This window comes from Mirounga angustirostris, unplaced genomic scaffold, assembly GCF_029215605.1.
Source record: "Mirounga angustirostris isolate CCGP_5_RB_7025 unplaced genomic scaffold, mMirAng1.0.hap1 SCAF_2, whole genome shotgun sequence".
Lineage (NCBI taxonomy): Eukaryota > Metazoa > Chordata > Mammalia > Carnivora > Phocidae > Mirounga > Mirounga angustirostris.
In genome coordinates, this window is record NW_026991710.1 from 152,789,879 (window position 1) to 152,809,589 (window position 19,711).

General features: G+C 41.1%; 1 long non-coding RNA gene across 1 annotated transcript in view; it reads right to left on the minus strand.

Annotated features, from left to right (window-relative positions):
* Nucleotides 1-428: 428 nt before the first annotated feature.
* Nucleotides 429-19,711, minus strand: part of LOC135363680 (uncharacterized) — a 41,779-nt gene continuing 22,496 nt past the window's right edge. The window contains exons 2-3 of the long non-coding RNA XR_010409651.1: nucleotides 3,105-3,203; nucleotides 429-555 (exon numbers count right to left, since the gene is read on the minus strand). This is a non-coding gene — a long non-coding RNA (uncharacterized LOC135363680). The remainder of the gene's footprint in view (nucleotides 556-3,104; nucleotides 3,204-19,711) is intronic.

Below are 19,711 nucleotides of genomic sequence, written 5' to 3' on the forward strand. Positions count from 1 at the left end.
TTTGGACCCAAGTAGTCTGACTCTGGAGCCTGAAATCTAACTATACTACACTGCAGTGCAAGAGAAATGCTGAAAATGACAATGTGAATTGTATGTTGCATTAATGGATTTAACGGAAGCCTCTGATTCTGTTAAATGAGTTCAAACGTAGAAATGGTACAAAGATTGAAAGACTGGCTGCCTAAGAAGTTGGTATTTATTTCTTTCACAAGGGAATTATACTTGGAGTCGTAGATGTTAGAGAGAAAATGCATGTAGTGTGACAGATTATACTAATGAGACTGTGATGTTATACCAGGAAATTTATTTTATAGATTTCAGTAGAGAACTCCCTTAGAAGATCCCCGCTGATTACCTATTTTTCCCAAAATGTTAATCTCCAGGAGAAGGGAGGTTTACTCTTATGGAAAGAGAAATCGATAAAAGTTAACTTCAAGTCTTAGAGGGAGAGAGACGCCGGTGGTCACTTTCCATGATGATGACTGCCAGACCCACAATCCACTCAGCAAGGCTTCCAGATCAATCACCAGCAAGCCACTGGTGACCCCCAGCAACCTTCAAAAGGATTCAGGAATTATGAGTGAGTTTAAGTCAGATAAGAACTTGTTCTATCTGTAGTGCTTTGATTTTAAAGGAAAGTGCTGACAGCCACTATTCAAGATCTTTTCTATATATAAATGATTGAGCAATTTTGTGGTTTATAATTAGAACAATGCATGACAATTTCTAGATTGGAGTTCCAAGGTTACTCTTTTCTTTGGTCCATCAATGCTAAAAAGATGAAAGGTCATCTTCTGAGGCTCCATGGATAGCACTCACCAGCCTGCTAAGTGGCTCACTCTGAAAGTCCTGGCTTTGATGTTATCCTTTAAAAGAGGCTGTCTTTTATCTCGCAAAACCTGGAATAGTTTGGATGGTTTGCAAATAAATTGTACTAAGAACACTCAGTTAACATAACCTCTAAGACAGAGCACACATTATTGTCAAAAAAAAGGATTTGTTGGGGCGCCTGGGTGGCTCAGTCAGTTAAGCGCCTGCCTTTGGTTCAGGTCATGATCCCGAGGTCCTGGCTCCCTGCTTCCCTGCTCCACAGGGAGCCTGATTTTCCCTCTCCCCCCTGTTTATGCTCTCTCTCTTTCAAATAAATAAATCTTTTTTTAAAAAAAGGATTTAACTCCTTGCCTCATGTCATAGTACTCATGGCTGTGAAAAAGAAATTTTGTACTAGTTTCACATTCATTAGGAAGCTTGGCCTGGCTCAAACCTGTTATCTACATAAGACACGTAATCTGTAATGACCAGTTAACATTCTCAAAATTAGCTATCATCCCTAAAATATAATGTATCTGTCTCTAAGGTCCCTTCTTCCTCAAGTGCTGTCTGTTTTATGACTTCTTATTCTCTCCCCACCATGTCAGCATAGCTTTGCAGGGGCAGTCATGTTTGATGGTCGGTAGATAACAAAATGTCATCAAAATGTCCTAAGCTTGCTCCCAGAAGTTCCAAATAATGGTACATATGTTCCCCCATGGCAAAAATACAGGCACCTAACATTTACCCTAACTTATGCCAGTGAGTAGCAAAAATGTGCTCAGTTAGACACAACATGCCACGACACGGCATGTCTGAGTGTCTGCAGAATTTAGCATGAGAGTTGTAACCAGAAAAAAAAGAAGAAAAATTAGGGAGAGCATTGACAGCTGAGTTCCAATGTCTCACTCTATGCAGCTCTATGACTTCAGGATTGTCCTTATACCAAAAAAGCTACCCATAGATTAAAAAAATCAAATGCTCGCTACTTTCATTTAAAAATACCTCAAGTAAACTAAAGCACTCCAATTGAAAATTGGCAAAATGTCATAGAAGTACTTACAGAACATCAATTTCTTATAACCAATTTGGTTATAAAATCAAAACTGAAAGCATAATTTATAAAAGTAATAATGCTAAACAAACTTTCTAAAACTTTAAAAATATATATATAACTTGGTAATAACATGGAGTTCATGTATATTAAAAAAAAAAAAAAAACAACCAAAAACAGTAGTTTCTACCAGATTATCAAGAGAAAAATGTGTAGGTTTTAGGGGCGCCTGGGTGGCTCAGTCGTTAAGCGTCTGCCTCTGGCTCAGGTCATGATCCCAGGGTTCTGGGACTGAGCCCCGCGTTGGGCTCCCTGCTCCACAGGAAGCCTGCTTCTCCCTCTCCCACTCCCCCTCTCTCTCAAATAAATAAATAAAATCTTTAAAAAAAAAAAAAAAAAGAAAAATGTGTAGGTTTTAAACCAACTCATGAATGTTTACAGTAAGATTTTATTGAAGAGAAAGTTTTTCACTATTTTCCTAAATATTGCTCAAGTTTAATTCTCAACCTAAATGAGAAGAGCATGATTCTAGTGGGATTCAGTCAATGCCAGAACAAGCTAATCATTGATCCCTTCCTCAGTCCATGCCTTCAGCCTTGCAAACACTGCCATAGGTCAAAAATGAAACCAAATGAAAATGGTTTATTTCTACAAATCCATCAATTCTGAGGGCTACAACTAACAATCCAAAGTTCACCTCTAATGGATAGTGTCAGATATTTCATCTTTTTTATATATATTTTATTTTTAAGTAATCTCTACACCCAACAGGGGCTTGAACCCACAACCCTGAGATCAAGAGTGCTCTGCTGACTGAGCCAGTCAGTGCCCCCACATAGTTCATCTTCTGTAATAGGGACACAAATAATAACATTGTGTGGGTTATAAAGAAATGCATACCTATAAAATGAAGAGGTGATTATTTAGAAAAAGGATGAATGAATGTAAAATATACTAAATATGAAAATATTTTAAAAGTTCAAACATCACCATGCATTTGTATTACTTTTAGGTACATTTAAATATGCTGCAATAGTGGTCAATTTGTTTATATTTCATCTTTAATTATCTTAAATAATAAACATCTAAATATTGGTAGGAACACAAATTAACAGCAAAAAAACACAAAAACTGATAAATATTTGCCAGTTCTGTTGCTCCCTTCCAACTCACAAGCATAATTTTATAAAATTGCTATCTTTATGTATCAACCATTTCAACTTCTTCTTTTTGCACTTACTTTGAATGGATTGTTGCGTGTTTCTACATGATTCTCATACTCATCACTAAAGGTACTAGAACATTCCATGTCTGTTCTCAGTAGTTCCTGAATGACAGTCTGTGGACCAAGATAGGATGAAATTTTTGTCAGTCCACAGTTAAATGAGAAAAGCAAAGGCAAGTTATTGAGCTTTTAATAAAGCTAAATTTATTCAATTTAAAGATTGTCCTTTATTTGGAGATTATGTCCTTTCCCCTTTCTTATGTCAAAATTCCTTTTTATAAAATAGAAGTGATGGTAAATGGCAGCTTTTTATTTATTTATTTTAAGATTTTATTTATTTGAGAGAGAGAATGAGAGAAAGAGAGCACATGAGGGGGGGGAGGGTCAGAGGGAGAAGCAGACTCCCTGTTGACAGGGAGCTCGATGCGGGACTCAATCCTGGGACTCCAGGATCATGACCTGAGCCGAAGGCAGTCGCTTAACCAACTGAGCCACCCAGGCGCCCAAATGGCAGCTTTTTAAAAATCTTCCCTACATGACAAAATCCCGAGACATATTTTAGTGCCCCACCACCACCAATTATTTGTTATTTTACCCAGTCCTAGTATTATTAAATCCAGAAGTCAACTAACTCTCAAACTACACCCCCTTCGTATGGGATGTAGTTCGACACATTTTAAGGTATGAGCTCACACAGAGACACACACACACACAAAATGTTTTTGCAAAGACTCCTGTGGTAACCAGCCTCCAAAATGTCCCCAGTGATCTCTGCCCCTAGTATTCACACCCTCATATAGTCCCCTTCCATACTGTACCACAGATGATCTATGACCAACCAAACACTGCGGAAGTGATGGTATGTCACTCCTAAGATCAAGTTACAGAAGGCATTTCAGCTTTCACTGTGGTGGTTTTCTTTCTTCGATCACTCGCTCTGAAAGCAGCTAGAGGCCGTGTCATGAGCAACACTGTAGAGAAGCCCATGTGGTGAGGAACTGAAGCTTCCTGCCGGCAACCATGTGAATGGGATTGGAAGCAGATCCTCCAGCCCCAGTCTGGCTTTCAGATGACACAGCCCATGAACGATCCTGAGCCAGAACCACCCAGCTAAGTTGCTCCCAAATGACTGACCTGCAAAAACTGAGAGATAATTAGTAGTTGTGTTTTAAATTACTACATTTGAGGTCATTTGTTATGGGACAACAAATAACTATGCGACTCCTTTGTCCTTTTTCAGCTGAAAGATGAATAGCTATCTAGCCCCAGGGTGGTGCCGAAACTGCTGAGCATGTGTGTATTCATGTCTGTGTTGGGGGAGAGAAAGGATTAGCAAGGACTGTGATCTCCAGTATCCTGACTTTAGTTTACTTATGCTGACTTTTTCCTTCTCCATTGCTTTTTCTACTTTTCTCATATTGACCAGAGCACTCAGTAAACTGAATCATCCATCTCCAGCAAGAGAATCAATTCTACACTTTTGTAGACTTAGTTTAAGGAATCATTCTATGTAAATATGGTATTTTATCATAGTTTAGAAACCCAGTAAATTTCTATTGACAGAAACCCTCACCTTAGCTGTCAGACCTCTCCTAGACCCATCCCTACCTCAACAGAAGAGCATATCTCATATTCGCTGAGAAAATAGAAGCAACAGACATAATCCCTTTAAGTTCTCTCCTCCCACATTTAAACCATCTTTAAGTACTGAGGTGAAAAGATTATTGTTTTAGCAGCTGATGCCACAGTTCCTCTCAGGGATAGAAAATGCCTTACTGAAGAAACTACCTTGGTATGACACTTGGAGTATGGAAGAAGAAAGCTTGGCTTGTAATAAAATTGTGAAACAAAGAGATCAATAAACAGATCTGCATTTTAAAAAAGAAGAAGAATATGAAGACTGGAACAGGGCAAAGAGGAGAGGAAATGGGAGGAGTGTAAGGAGAGATGGCGTGGGAGGTTGAAGCTTAGGGAGAGAGTTCCAGCGATGGGCGAGCTGAAAGCATGTTTAAAATAGAAATTTCTATTATTGGACTTCACGTTGTTTTGTGTTGCTAAGGATATAAAATCCCTGAAGACTTCAGTAATATCTGATACATGCACAAATGCCTTATGTGAGTGATTTGGGGGAAATATAGGAAAAAAGACGCAGAGGGGACTGGTCTGAGTTCTACAGCTGGTTCAACATGAAACCAAGGAATAGGAACATGGAAACTGAATTACAAGTGAGATGAAGAAGTGGATGAAGAGTGGAAGCAGAAACTCAAAAGCCAAAGAAACCATACGATGGACTTCCAGGAATTAACAAAAATCTTGGAGTAGACATTGAACTTTCGAATGAAGTCCCAATGTGGAATGGGAACTTTTTTAAGTAAGCCAATTTTACTTAAATCTAAAAAAAAAAAAAAAAAAAATCTACCTTAGCTGACATCTGGGTCCATATTCATGGTTCTTCTCTCATCTGTTCTGGTCTTTTACAAAAAAGAGATGTCCAAAACTGGGCACTCTGTTTTTTAAGGTGCTCTGATATCCTTCCATCCTGTGACCTTGCTCCATCAATTATTCTCTTTAATACATATAGTCAGTACTCTCCTCACTACCGGGATTTCCCCCACTGTTTATACCCAGGCTCAAGCCCAAACTACCACCATCTTGCAACACCAGATTTGAACTCTAAAAGATTTAGATTTTGAATCCTTGATCTACTATTAGTAGTATAAACTTTGGGCTTATTACTTAACCTGTATATACTCTCTTGGCTAAAATTTCCTCAGCAGAAAATGGGGATAATAATAGTAATATGCCCCACAGGAGTGTGGTAAGGATTAACTTGGTTAATGAGTGTAAATTGTCAGCCCAGTGCCGGGCAAATAGTAAGCCCTCTTAACTGTTATCATCATCCTCATTTACCAGAATTCTCAAGAGTCATCTCTACTCTATGTCCACTCCTCTACCACCGTTCATTCTGTAATATCCAGAAGGCTGGCTTCTGCCAAACTACTAAAATTGCTTTCATTATGGTAACCAGAGACCTCCTCATTGAGTAAATGCCAATGAATCTTTTCAGGCCTCCCTTTGCAATTCTTCTGCAGCACTTGGTAGTCCTCGTCACCCAGCTTCTTGAAATGGTCCAATCCTGGCTTCTCATAACATCACTCTCTCACCACCTTTTCTCTTTTTTCCCCACTGACTCTTCTTTCCCCACCACCTTTAAATGTAGGTGTGCCAAGAATTCTGCCCTTCGCCATCTTCTGTTCTCATTCAGCACTCACTGGGTGCATGGATTCATGACTTTAGCAGCCAAATCTCTACCGTGAGCCCAGACCCTTCTTTTGAGCTCTTGAGCCAAAATGCCCACTAGGTATCTCACCCTAGGTGTTTCATAAACCCACCCATCTAAACCACATTTATAGGTACTGTTAACACAACCATCATTTTCTCTGACTTCCCCAGTTCTTTCCCTTCCCTAGTAGTCATTTTCATAATTAACACCAGCTGTGATCATTCCTGTCTCCATTCCTCATGACCTCACTGTAGTTCTGAGTGGGCCTTAGAGTCACATGGGCCTGGGTCTAAATATTAACTACAATGGTTCTTGGCCAAATTACTCAACCTCTCTGACCTCAGGTTTTTGTAATAGCAAAATGGCCAGCGCATAGTAGGAATTCAGCAAACATTTCCCTACACCCCTTCCTTCAGGTCTCTTCACCACCTGCTGCAGTGCATTATCTGCCTATTTGGTCTCTCTTGCCCTTTTCTCCTCCAAATTGCCCTAGAGTTCATCTTTCTAAAAAAATAAATGTGATACTATTATCTCTTTGCTTAAAAATCTTCAACATTTTCTTTTTTCCTATGGAACAAAGTCCAAATTCCTTAACATGATAAGTTCCAACTGGCTTTCTGGTCCCTTCTCCTCCAGACCAGTTACTCTAAAATATTGGCTGTTCGCCAACTATTTCATGTACATATTGGCTTACATCTCTGCACATGCAGATCCCTTTGGCTATAATTCCCTTCCCACGCCCAAGTTCTTTTGTCCAACTGGCAAGCTTCTTTATCCTCCTCAAGACCTACCTGCAAAGCTGTCAGTTATATGACAACAAAAGCTCAGCCACCAAAAACAGAAAAAAAGCTAAAAAGTTTCTACACAGCAAAGAAAACAATCAATAAAATGAAAAGGCAATCTCCAGATTAGGAGAAAATAGTTGCAAACCATATATCTGATGAGTTAATATCTAAAATATATAAAGAACTCCTACAACTCAGTGGGAAAAAACAACAACATTAAACAACCCTATTAAAAAATGGAAAAAATCTTGAATAGACATTTTTCCAAAGATGATACACAATGGTCAACAAGTACAAAAAAGGTGCTCGGCATCACAAATCATCAGGGAAATGCATATCAAAACCATAATGAGATATCATCTCATACTTGTTAGGATGACTATTATCAAAAAAATAAGAGATGACAAGTGTTGGTGAGGATGTAGAGAAAAGAGAACCTCTGTACACTGTTGGTGGGAATATAATTTTGGTACAGCCATTTTGGAAAACACTATGGAGGTCACCACACACCCCCCTCCAAAGAACTATTCCTTAAAAACAAAACTACTGGGGAGCCTGAGTGGCTCAGTCAGTTAAGCGTCTAACTCTTGATCTCAACTCAGGTCTTGATCTCAGGGTTCTGAGTTCAAGCCCTATGTTGGGCTCCATGCTGGGTGTGGAGCCTACTTTAAAGAAATTTAATTTAACTTAATTTAATTTAATTTAATTTAATTAAAAAAAAAAACAGAACTACCATATGATCCAGCAATCCCTAGTCTGGGTATACATCCAAAAGAAGTGAAATCACTACCTCTAAGAGATACATGCACTTCCATGTTCCCTGCAGCATTATTCACAATAGCCAAGATAGGGAAAAAAACTTAATTATCCATCGATGGACAAATGCATTAAAAAGTAGTGATATACAGGGCGCCCGGGTGGCTCAGTCATTGAGTGTCTGCCTTCGGCTCAGGTCATGATCCCAGGGTCCTGGGATCGAGTCCCACATCAGGCTCCCTGCTCAGCGGGAAGCCTGCTTCTCCCTCTCCCACTCCCCCTGCTTGTGTTCCTGCTCTCGCTCTCTTTCTGTCAAATAAATAAATTAAATCTTAAAAAAAAAAAGTAGTGATATACATATATGCTACAATTGTATTATGTATATGTTTATGTGCATACACAATAAAATATTATTCAGCCTTAAAAAAGAAGGAAATCCTGCCATTAGTGACAACTCGGATGAACCTGAAGGACATTAAGCTGAATGAAATAAGCTAGATGCAGAAAGAAAAAGACTGCATGACCTTACTTATATGTAGAATCTAAATAAGTCGAATACATAGAAGCAGAGAGTAGAATGGTGGTTGCCAGGGGCTTGGGAGGTGGGGGAAGTGGAGAGATGTCGGTCAAAGGGTACAAAGTTGCAGTTATATAGGATGAACAAGTGTACAGATCTAATATACAGCATAATGACTATAGTTAATAATACTGTATTGAATACTGGAAATTTGCTAACAGGTTAAATTTGAGGTGCTCTCACCACAAAAAAGAAAAAAAAATGGGTAACTCTTTTTGGGTGAAGAAGTGGATTTGTTAATTAGCCTGACTGCAATAATCCCTTCACTATGAATATACATATAAAATCATGTTATATACCTTAAATATATAAATTTTTTATTTAAAAAAATTTAAGCTGTCATTAAAAGGGTGACACCTATTCTTTACTGGTTCAGAATTTTAAAAAAACAAATACAACTATTCTAGGGGTGGGTGACTGGCTCAGTCAGTGGAGCATGCGACTATTGATCTTGGGAATGTGAGTTAGCCCCATGTTGGGTGTAGAGCTTACTTAAAAAAAAAACCAAAATAACTATTCTGTACACACACACACACACACACACACACACACCAAACACACATAAAGGGAGAAGGAGAGAGGAAGAAAGAATGGTAAGTGTGGATGGAGCACAATGTTAAAAATTGGTGAATCTGGGTAAGAATTATTTGGAACTTACAAAAAAGGTGGCAAAACTCTATAAATTCTGGCTTTTATGTAAGTTTGAAATTATTTCAAAAGAGAAAAAGAAGAAATCATGAAACAATCTAACCATGCCATAACAATCAAACAAACCCAAGTTGAGGAACATTTCACCAAACAACTGGCCTAGATTCTAAAAATGTCAATGTTGTGAAAAAAGAGAGGAAGCTGAGAGGGAAGGAGGGAGGTGGGAGGTGGGCTGAGGAAATGTTGGGAGATCAAAGGAGACTAAAGAAACATGATAACTAAATGCAATGTGTAACCCTGGGTTGGATGTTAAACTGGAAAAAAACTGCTATAAAACACATTATAGAAACAGGGGTGAAACTTGAAAATGGACTCATTATAGAATAGCATTATAGTAATATTAAGTTTCCTGAATTTAAAAATTGCACTGTATGAGCATGTAAGAGAATGTTCTTGTTCTTAAGAGATATATCCTGAGGAATTTAGGGGCAAATGATAGTAATGTCTGCAACTTTAATTTGTTTCAGCAAAATTCATAATAACAACTAAAACGCATGTATTGAGAGAGACTGTATAGCAAAATGTTAACAACTGGTGAATCTGAGTTAATGTTTACCTTTCTTGCAACTTTTCCATGTTTGAACTTTTTTTAAAATATGGTTTTTAAAAAAGCCATCATGTATGTAAAATCTTTTCCCACTCTCCCAGATAGAATTAATGCTGCCTCCTCTAAGCTGTTATAAATGTTTTAATTTTGACTTGAAAATGCTCAGATTGGGTTGTAATTATTTATTTAAGCATTTGTCTTATTCTATTAGATTGAGAGCTTCTCGGGGCAGGAACTTAAATTGCCTTTTGGAATTTAATAATGGGAGAAGTATTCTAATTCAGGGCCATTTTATTTGCTGACATGGTATTAGTAGAGTATTCTGACACTACAGTTTGGGCTCATGGCCAAACATGCTGGACATTCCTGAGATGAGAACTAGAACAGAGCATAGGAAAGTGCTGGAGTTTATTTACAATGTAAATCCCTCTATGGAGACTTCTGCTGGCAAAGCTGGGCAGCCCTCTGGTCCCGGGCAGATACACAAGGGTGCCATATGTTTGAGGGAGGGTCCCATGAAAGTGGGGCCAAATTGCCCCTGATGCCTGGAATACAATCGCCAATGTATCTGTCTTATCACTTCCAACACTTGTGTAACAAGAGGGCAGCCCCATCCTTGGCTGGCCACAGGCTAATTATAAAACCCATGCGTTACAGGATCAAACTATTGGAGAGTGTAGGTGAAACCATGCTCCTCCTATCTCCCCATTGCTTGCTTTGATCATGAATATAGGAAAATGTCTTTCTCCATAGTACTGAGAAGAAAGCTTCTATCCTCTCTGCCTACCTCCCTTACTTACTCCTCAAGGAAAGACACAAATTACTTCTATGATGGATGAGACTGTGTACAGGGTCATTATACACGCACTACCCAACCTCCTTTCGAGTTCCTCTTTCAGAGATGTCTGCCCCACAGGCCATGTGTTCTTCTCTCCTCATGCAGTGGCGGGTAAAGCCATTTCCAGTGACCTTGCCTATGTCCAGAGGGAAAGTCCAATTCCTGGAGGAAGAAATGAGAAGCCAGTTTTGGCCTCAGGTGCAAGCCACATTGTCCAGACCAGCTTTAGCAAGCAAGAAAGATGATATTTCAGTCCCAGTCTGTTTCTTCTAACTGTATCGTTTTGGTCCAGCACTTGGAAAAGAAAGGGGCATGAAGGGCCCTCTCAGAATCCCCACAATATTTTACTAATCTTTGAATCTCAGTGGTGGCTTGTTCCATGAAAAGCCCTCAATAAATTTTTGTTGTCTGGAACTCAGACAATGTGACGCACACACAGGCATATGACTGCTCACAGCTATCATCGTGGTGGGGGTTGTGTTTTTTCATCATACAAAGTGATTTTTGAAGCTTTTCTAGTTTGTCCAAGGGCTCTGAGGCTACAAGGAAGCAGGCTTTCGTTAGTAGAAGAGAGAGAGCTCCATCTCTGTGCTTCACTATGATTGCAATACCAGGGAGTGAGGTCCCAGGAGAGCTGTCAAGCAGCTCTTGATGGCAATTCTAGCAAGAAGGTGGTAGAAACACAATTTTAGCAGTAATGATCAAACAGTTTTTGAAATTTTTCTTTATCCTTGAAATGCCTTGTGTTGCTGAAAGTCTATTCATTACTGATCATTCATCTGTAGCAAGTCATCTCTTTATGTATCTGTACATGGAAGTGACAGCACAGGGAGGATTTTGTCAGAGACAAAGGCTCCTAGGCGCAGTGGCGGAGCCAGAAAGGTAAAAGTGAACAGCAGCTCGAGGAGGTAGGTGATAAAAACAAAACAGAGGAAGGAGAAACCACAAGAAAGTCAGCTTACTTAAAAGGGACTTTGTTTTTTAAAGTGGACACCACAGCCCTTTGATATGCTTACTGGGACCATCGCTGGTACCTCCATCATCTTTTGAGTCCACTCCCTTAATCTCATCCACGATTCACTGCCTTTCCCTCCAGGATGCCCAACTCCTCCCTGTCTCCTTCATCTCAACCTGTAAACGTGCGCAAGGTTCTTACATCCCCAGAAGCCTCAAACTACCCTCCAGTGACCACTCTCTTGCCTCCTCGTTGAGTATCCTCGTGCCCCCCAAAGTGTGGCTCGTGGCCAGCAGCATTGGCATCGCATGGGCGTACATTCAAGATGCAATCCTCAGGCCAACGCCAGACCTACTGAATCAGGATCTCCGTAGGTGGGGGTCCAAGAGCTTGTGCTTTAACATGCTCTCCAGGTGATTTTTTTTTTTTTTAAGATTTTATTTATTTATTTGACAGAGAGAGAGATAGCAAGAGCAGGAACACAAGCAGGGGGAGTGGGAGAGGGAGAAGCAGGCTTCCTGCCGAGCAGGGAGCCCGTGGGACTCGATCCCGGGGCCCCGGGATCATGACCTGAGCTGAAGGCAGACGCTTAACGACTGAGCCACCCAGGCACCCAATCTCCAGGTAATTCTGAGGCACACCCGAGTTTGAGAAGCGCTCGCTGCCTGTCTGCCATGCCTCTGCTTCCTCACCATTTTGGGACACCTCCCACTGTCCCTTTAAATTTTGATGCTCCAAGGCTCTGTCCTGGCCTCTTCTTTTCTTGAGCTATCCTCTTTCTCTAAGTGATCTCAGCCACCCAAAGATTGATTTAGGTGTTTGAACACAGGTGTGCATAAATTTGAGAATTACTCCATCCCTGGCCTGGTCTCTGAGCCCCCAGCATGTCCAGTCCCCTTCTGGACCTTTCTACCAAAATGCTGCACAGTTTTCTAAACTTGGTCTGTCTAAAACAAACCCAGTATCTCCTCCTACACCCACTTGGCATCTATTTTAACACACTGGATTGTAGGATAGCACTGCCACCCACGTAGTCACCTTGAACTCCTCGGCATCCTGCTTCCTCTCACCCACCCCTGGCCAGTCTGCAAGCACAAACAGGTCCACGTCCACCACTTCCCCAGCGTGTGCCCTCTCAATGCCCATCTTCCCTAATCAGTCCGTCCGTCCTTCATGCTGCCACCCCATCACCTCCTCACTTAAATCTCCTTCGTGAATCCCGATTGTTGACCTGATAACTTCTAAGTCCCTTAACCTGGCTTCGCCTCCAAGTGTATTTCCCATCCATTCTCCCCTTCATCAACACACCAGTATTTCGGAAACAGCAAATTACCCCCCTGTTCTTGGAATGGCCCATGCCAATTTACAAGTTTGTGTCTTGGCACCTGCTGGTTGGTACCTGAGTCTGATATGCCCTTCCTTCTATAAGCGTTCCCACCTCAGCTGGTCTTCCTGGCAAACTTCTAGTCAACCCCTAAAACTTCACTCCAAGATCAAATACTCTGTGAAGTCTTCCTTACACTATAGAGTACTTACTAATGTCTATCTCCTCAATAAGACTAGATCACCTTGATGGCCAGAAGCCTGCCTGATTTGCCTTTGTATAGTCAGCACCAAGCTCAGGGTCTGACATCAAGGGTGTTTAAAAAAAAAATTCTCCTTATGTTGATTCATTCACCAACAAAAATCCACTGAACATATATCATGGAAGGAGCATTGTGGATACAATGAGCAACTCTCTGCCCTCTAAATTTATCATCCAATAAGGAAGCTAACAAGTAAGCCAATAATGTTAACAGTGTACTCAATGCTACACAGGAGGGATAAGCTTAGGGAGTTACATGGGGTGACACCTAAATCAGTTTTGAGGTAATCTTATTGTGCCCTTGGTAATAGATGCAGTCTTTAGATCTGCAAGGAAAAATGATCATATGTATTTTGAAAGACTATCGCAATATCAAATTGCTGATATCATTCAGTTTGAGTCTGATGGCAGGAAAAAGACCTCATTAATGACTGATGTGTTAACATCCAGTGCTTTTAAGTAAAGGGTCCAATAAACATTTAAGGCAGGCGCCATGAGGCTCTGAGGACAAGAATTAAGGATTTGCTGTCACACTGTTCACTCCTTTATGTTTCCAAAAGTTGAAAGGACTATCTAAAATGTCAACATAATACAGAGGAGGAGGCATTTGTGATGGTTAATTTTATGTGTCACCTTGACTGGGCCAGGAGGGGAGCAGGGCTCAGATGTCTGAACATGATTCTGGGTGTGTCTGTGAGGGTCTTTTGGAGGAACTTAACATTTGACTCAGTAGACAGAGTCAAGCAGCCTGCCCTCCCCAATGTGGGTGAGCCTCAGCTGAAGGCCTGAATAGAACAAAAAGGGTGAGTAATAGGGAGCTCTTCCTTCCTGACTGCTTTGAGCTGGGACATGGGTCTTTTTCCTGCCATCAAACTGAAACACTGGCTCTTTTTGGGTCTCAAGCCTCATGGCTTTTGGACTAGAACTTACACCAGCAGCTCTCCTGGGTCTCTGGCTCGCTGCCTGAAGATCTTAGGACTTCTCAGTCTCCATTATTGCATGAGCCAGTGCCTTATAATAAATCTATTTATATCTATAAGAGATTACACACACACACACACACACTTCCTGTTGATTCTGTTTCTCTGAAGAATCCTAATACAGCACTGGACAAAAATTTCTTTCTAAAATCACCTGTTTTCCGCTTTAATTTCTACTTCACTAAAAATCAGCACCATTCCTAGCAACCTCTACTGAAGTCCCTTTATTAAAGGATGTCTGTGATTTGACATTTCAGTAGAGGTGATTCTGATTCAGTGACTCAGTGGTGATCTCAGCCCTGTCATGCTGTCAGCCCTGGAAGTGACATCAAGGTTGGGACTTGCTGAAAGGGGAACATGTGCTCATTTAAGATAACCCACTGTAATAACCTGGGAGGTTTTGAGTTTCCTTTGTTATTATCAGAGAGTAGAGAAGTTAGAAGTGATATCAAAGGCAGAAATAATATTTGCAGTTGTCATCATTTGCAAGGATCCTGTTCCATTTCTGTGTGTATGGGCACATGCACGCACACACACACACACACACTCCTTCTCAAACTTCTGGAAGCTTCTGTTGTACTTTTGAAAGCAAAGAAGCCATGGAGGACATATCAATTCATTAAAAAGAGTACCAGCATTTTGCAGGAGATGGTAACTTGAAGAGAAGCATTTGATAAGCATGAAAGAGCAGATAAGCTGTATAACATTAACACTCCACTCTGAGTACTAACATAGGTACCCACTTCGGTAATTATGCCATAAACAAGAGTGTTCCAGTGGCCTTGATGTGCAAACCTACTGGAATAAAGTTAGGATGCTTTCCTTATAGCTAGAGCCATGCAAGCTGAAGGAACCCTAGAATACCATCCAGATTAAGATAGCTTCCATTGAGGGCCTCAGCATTTCTGCTTCTACTAGAACAGGGCTACTCGATAGGTCACTGGTATCTAGTAGATATTCACCAATCTGCCAGGCCTAGGGAAATTTGTGTATTAGTCATGATATGGGAAATACTGCTGGGGCTAACCTGAGGAGATCCAGATGATGTGAGTTTGGGTCAAAACAATACTAACATTAGGGGCACCTGGGTGTCTGGTGGTGAGATCGAGCCCCTCACTGGGCTCCACACGAGATGTGGAGCCTGCCTAAGATTCTCTCTCTTCCTCTCCCTCTATCCCTCTCCCCCTCCCTCTCTTAAAAAAAAAAAACTAATATTAATGGTAGCTTCCACTTAATGAGCAGTGATAATTACATTAATAGTTAACTCTAAGAAGACGGTGTTTTTAAGTGACCTGCCCAAATTCATACAGCTAATAAGTAGCAAAGATCTGACCCCCAAGTGCTTCCAATTCCAAAGCATTTTCTCTTTTTTTAAAATGATTTTATTTATTTGAGAGAGGGAGGGAGAGAGAGTGAGAGAGAGAGAGAGTGTGTGTGAGCATGAGTGGAAGGAGGGGCAGAGGGAGAAGCAGACTCCCTGCTGAGCAGAGAGCCAGACGTGGGGCTTAAACCCAGGACCCTGGGATCATGACCTAAGCTGAAGGCAGCTGGTTAACAGACTGAGCCACCCAGGCGCCCCCCAAAGCATGTTCTCTTAACCACAATTCATTTCTGCCTTCCAAAGGAATGACTAATCGTTAAGGAAATGTCACCAATCAAATATACATAAATAAATAAGAATGAGGTATCACATTACGTCTGGGCTATTCATCCAATTAGGGTGATAGCCACTTGGTCAGAAGGCCAAGAATCCCAGTACTGAACAGAAATATTCTCAGTACCTGTACACAGAATGAGGAAGCGGCTGACAAGGATCCCTTTTTTGACCAAACTTTGGTCCAGCTCTTCTGACCTCTCTTCTTGACCAGGCTGTGTCCCAGTCAGATCCTCAGCCTGCTTATGACCAGTTTCACACAATCCTGCTAAACCAGTTTAGAAAGAATCCCCCAACCCTTGGTAGCTACCCAATTTCCTCTTGGTAATTTTCCATCCATTGATGCTTCTCATCCTGCCTGTTGGCTATAAACGCCCCCCCCACTACTCCTGTGTATTCAAAGTTGAATTCCATCTCTCACCCCTGTCCCAAATCTTGACCCCTAATGCATTAGTCTTGAATAAAGTCTTCCTTGCCTATTTAATTTGTCTGATACAATTTTCCTTCGATAGGGCATAGGTAAACACTGGAGGAGCTCTGAGTGCAATCATATTCTCTCATCCCTGCTGTCACAGAGTGCCTGGTGATGACTCAACAAACCTACTATTACAAACCTCCCAATCCAGCCTGCCTAGAGAATTGTCCAGAATGCTTGACTGTGGGAGCCTTCCTGCAAGCTAAGAAGATAAGCCAAAGAGTGGGAAGGAGGGGAGGAGAGGACCAGGCTATAATTTTAAGGAAGAAAGAAGCCTTCCAGTTTAAACCAGGAATTGGGTACAAGATCCCTCTCCCATCCAAAATCCCACTGAAAGATATTTTGCTGGAAAGATATTTTGAGAAAGAATGAAGTAATAACAGAAGTACAAAAATAAGAAAGGTAGCCATCAGAGGACCAGAAAGCCTAAGAACTCCTAGAGGGCACAGAGAGCATTAGAATGCGGTTGACAAAGAAAGAGCTAAGGCCCCACAGGTGAAACATTTCGGGGGAACATAGGTCTTGAAAAGAAGTACCACAGAAGCTTTAAACTGGGTGGCAACTGAAAGTACAGAGGTGCCCCACAGACAACTATTAGGGTAATTTGTTAACAAGCAGCATTCTAGCCACTGGGGAAGTTGGGACCTCCAGTGTTCGCTGCCTAAACAAATTTAGCTTCTGCCTTCCAGCTATACATGGAAAACAGATCTAAAAAAGAACAAAAAAGAGTGCTTGGTAATTAAAGTATAATTATGGGGGGGAGGAAATCCAATAGAAGGATTAAATTTATTAGAATGTACACAGGCAAGGACTCAATTTGTGATCTGGACGTAAAGGAAAACTTTCAGATTAAAGAGCAAATAGACCAAATTATGGAAATAAGACAGCAACGATAAGGCTCATGGATGATAGATTCAGGTAGCCCAATATTCCTTCAATAGGAATTGAAAATGGAGAAAAAGAAATAAGGAAGGGAAGGAGGTCATCAAAGATATTAGAGAAAATGTCTCTGAGCTGAAGACAGACCCAAGTCTTCAAATTAAATGGGTCCACTGAGTGCTGTGCTGAGTGAATGAACAAACACCTAATTAGTGACCTTTTTGGGAAAGTTCAAACTTCAAGAAATTTTGAGGGGCACCTGGGTGGCTCAGTCGGTTAAGCATCTGCCTTCATCTCAGGTCACAATCCCAGGGTCCTGGAATCAAGTCCCTCATCGGGCTCCCTGCTCAGTGGGAACCCTGCTTCTCCCTCTCCCTCTGCTGCTCCCCCTGCTTGTGCTTTCTCTCACTCTCTGTCAAATAAATAAATAAAATCTTAAAAAAAAAAGAAATTTTGAAATTTTCCAATGAAAGGGAAAAAAAAACATATACAAAGAGGAAAGAGAATTAAACTAGCACCAAACTTCATCAACAATATGGGTTGCTAGACGACAATGGAACAGTATCTTCAAACTCCTAAGAGAAAGAATACTTGGAGCTCTGAATTCTGTGGTTAAACAATCATTCAGAATATATTCAGATCTATAAACACTCAGACAGTTTACAACACTCATCCTATCTGAAAAAATTACTTCAGGTGTTTGCTCACACAAAACGAAACAAATCCAGGAGAGAGAGTGACATGGGTTTCAGAATGAAATCACAGCAGGCGATTTTAGGAATGAGATGCTAAGTATTCTTCTGTGGATCATTTGCTCTTTCTTTCCACCTTGGTGCTTGCCGAGAGATTAGTCACCAAACTCAAACTTGGGACTTTGGCCTTATTCCTTTCTTTAATCACTCTAACCCTACACAGATTCTCCCCCATTGTTGTCATACTTTTGGTGCTGGCATACTATAAAATCCTAATTATCAGAGGACTCTCTGGAAAATTGAACTTTTCTTGCTAATGCCTTAAAAATTCCTGATTCTCTTTCAGTGTTCAAAATTTTTAAAATAGTTTTGAATGTATTAGCCCTCTCTTTTGCCAAAGTAAACATACAGTGAACAAAATGCAACTTGTTCCTCAATTCAGGGTCTGGTATTACCAGGGAATGGATCACCAATTCCCCATAACCAAAACGTTTGCCCTAAAACCCAGAAAAACAGCCAAGTGACATGCCCACCAGGACCATAGCCACTTAGTGGCAGAGTCTTGGTTAGAACCCTCATATTCTGACTCCTGGTGTTACGGACTGAATTTTGCTACCACCACCTGCCCCCACTCACCACCAAATTCATACGTTGAAACTCTAACCCCCAATGTGACTGTAGTTGGAGATAGGGCTTCTAGGAGGTAATTTCGGTTAAATGAAGTCATAAAAGTGGGATCCTCAAGGTGCCTGGGTGGCTCTGTTGGTTGAACATCTGACTCTTGGTTTCAGCTCAGGTTATGATCTCATGGGTCCTGGGATCGAGCCCCACGTCCGGCTCTGCGCTCAGCGTAGAATCCACTTGAGATACTCCCTCTCCCTCTCCTTCTGCCTCTCTCTCTCTCTCAAATAAATAAATAAATAAATAAATAAATAAATAAATAAATAAATAAATAAAATCTTAATTAAAAACGTGGGATCCTCATCTGATAGGACTGATGGCCTTATAGGAAGAGGAAGAAAGATCTCAATCTCTCCCTCCACATATACACACACTGAGGAATGGCCATGTAAACCCACAAGGAGAAGGGGGTGCCTGCAAGCACAGAAGAGAACTCTTGCCAGAACCTGACTATGCTGGCATCTTGGTCTCGGACTTCCAGCCTCCGGAATTGTGAGAAAATAAATTTCTGTTGTTGAAGCTACCTAAGCAGACCACCATCGACTGAATGTTTGTGTTCCCTCGGATTCAAGTGTTGAAACCTCATCCCCAGTGGGTTGGTTGGTATTAGGAGGTGGGACCTTTGACAGGGTGGAGCCCTCCATGAGTGGGATTAGGGCCCTTACAAAAACATTCGAGAAAGATCCCTGGCCCCCTTCTGCAGTGAGGTTACAGCATCCATGGGGAAGCAGACTCTCACCAGACAGCGAATCTGCCGTTGCTTTGATCTCGGACTTCCCAGCCTCCAGAACTCTAAGGAATAAATGCCTGTTTTTTTTTTTTTTTTTTTTTATGGGCATATAAGCCTATAAAAGTCACCCCGTCTATCGTGTTCTCTTATAGAAGCCCAAACAGACTAAGACACTCAGCCAAATCCCATTTCACTTCTCTCTCTTCATTCTCGAATCAGTTATTTGTCAAGTGCATTTTTATTAGTGGTCACTCTGTCACAGATAGAGATGTTGACTATCTGAAGTGAACAGCTCTTTCTATAAAATAAACACTCATATTTTAGTATTAAAGCCCCATAAGCTTACTCATCCTGCTTCTGCCTCTTTTGCAAGCATCTCTAAAAGAGCCCATATTCAGGGGCGCCTGGGTGGCTCAGTTGGTTAAGCGACTGCCTTCGGCTCAGGTCATGATCCTGGAGTCCCGGGATCGAGTCCCACATCGGGCTCCCTGCTCAGC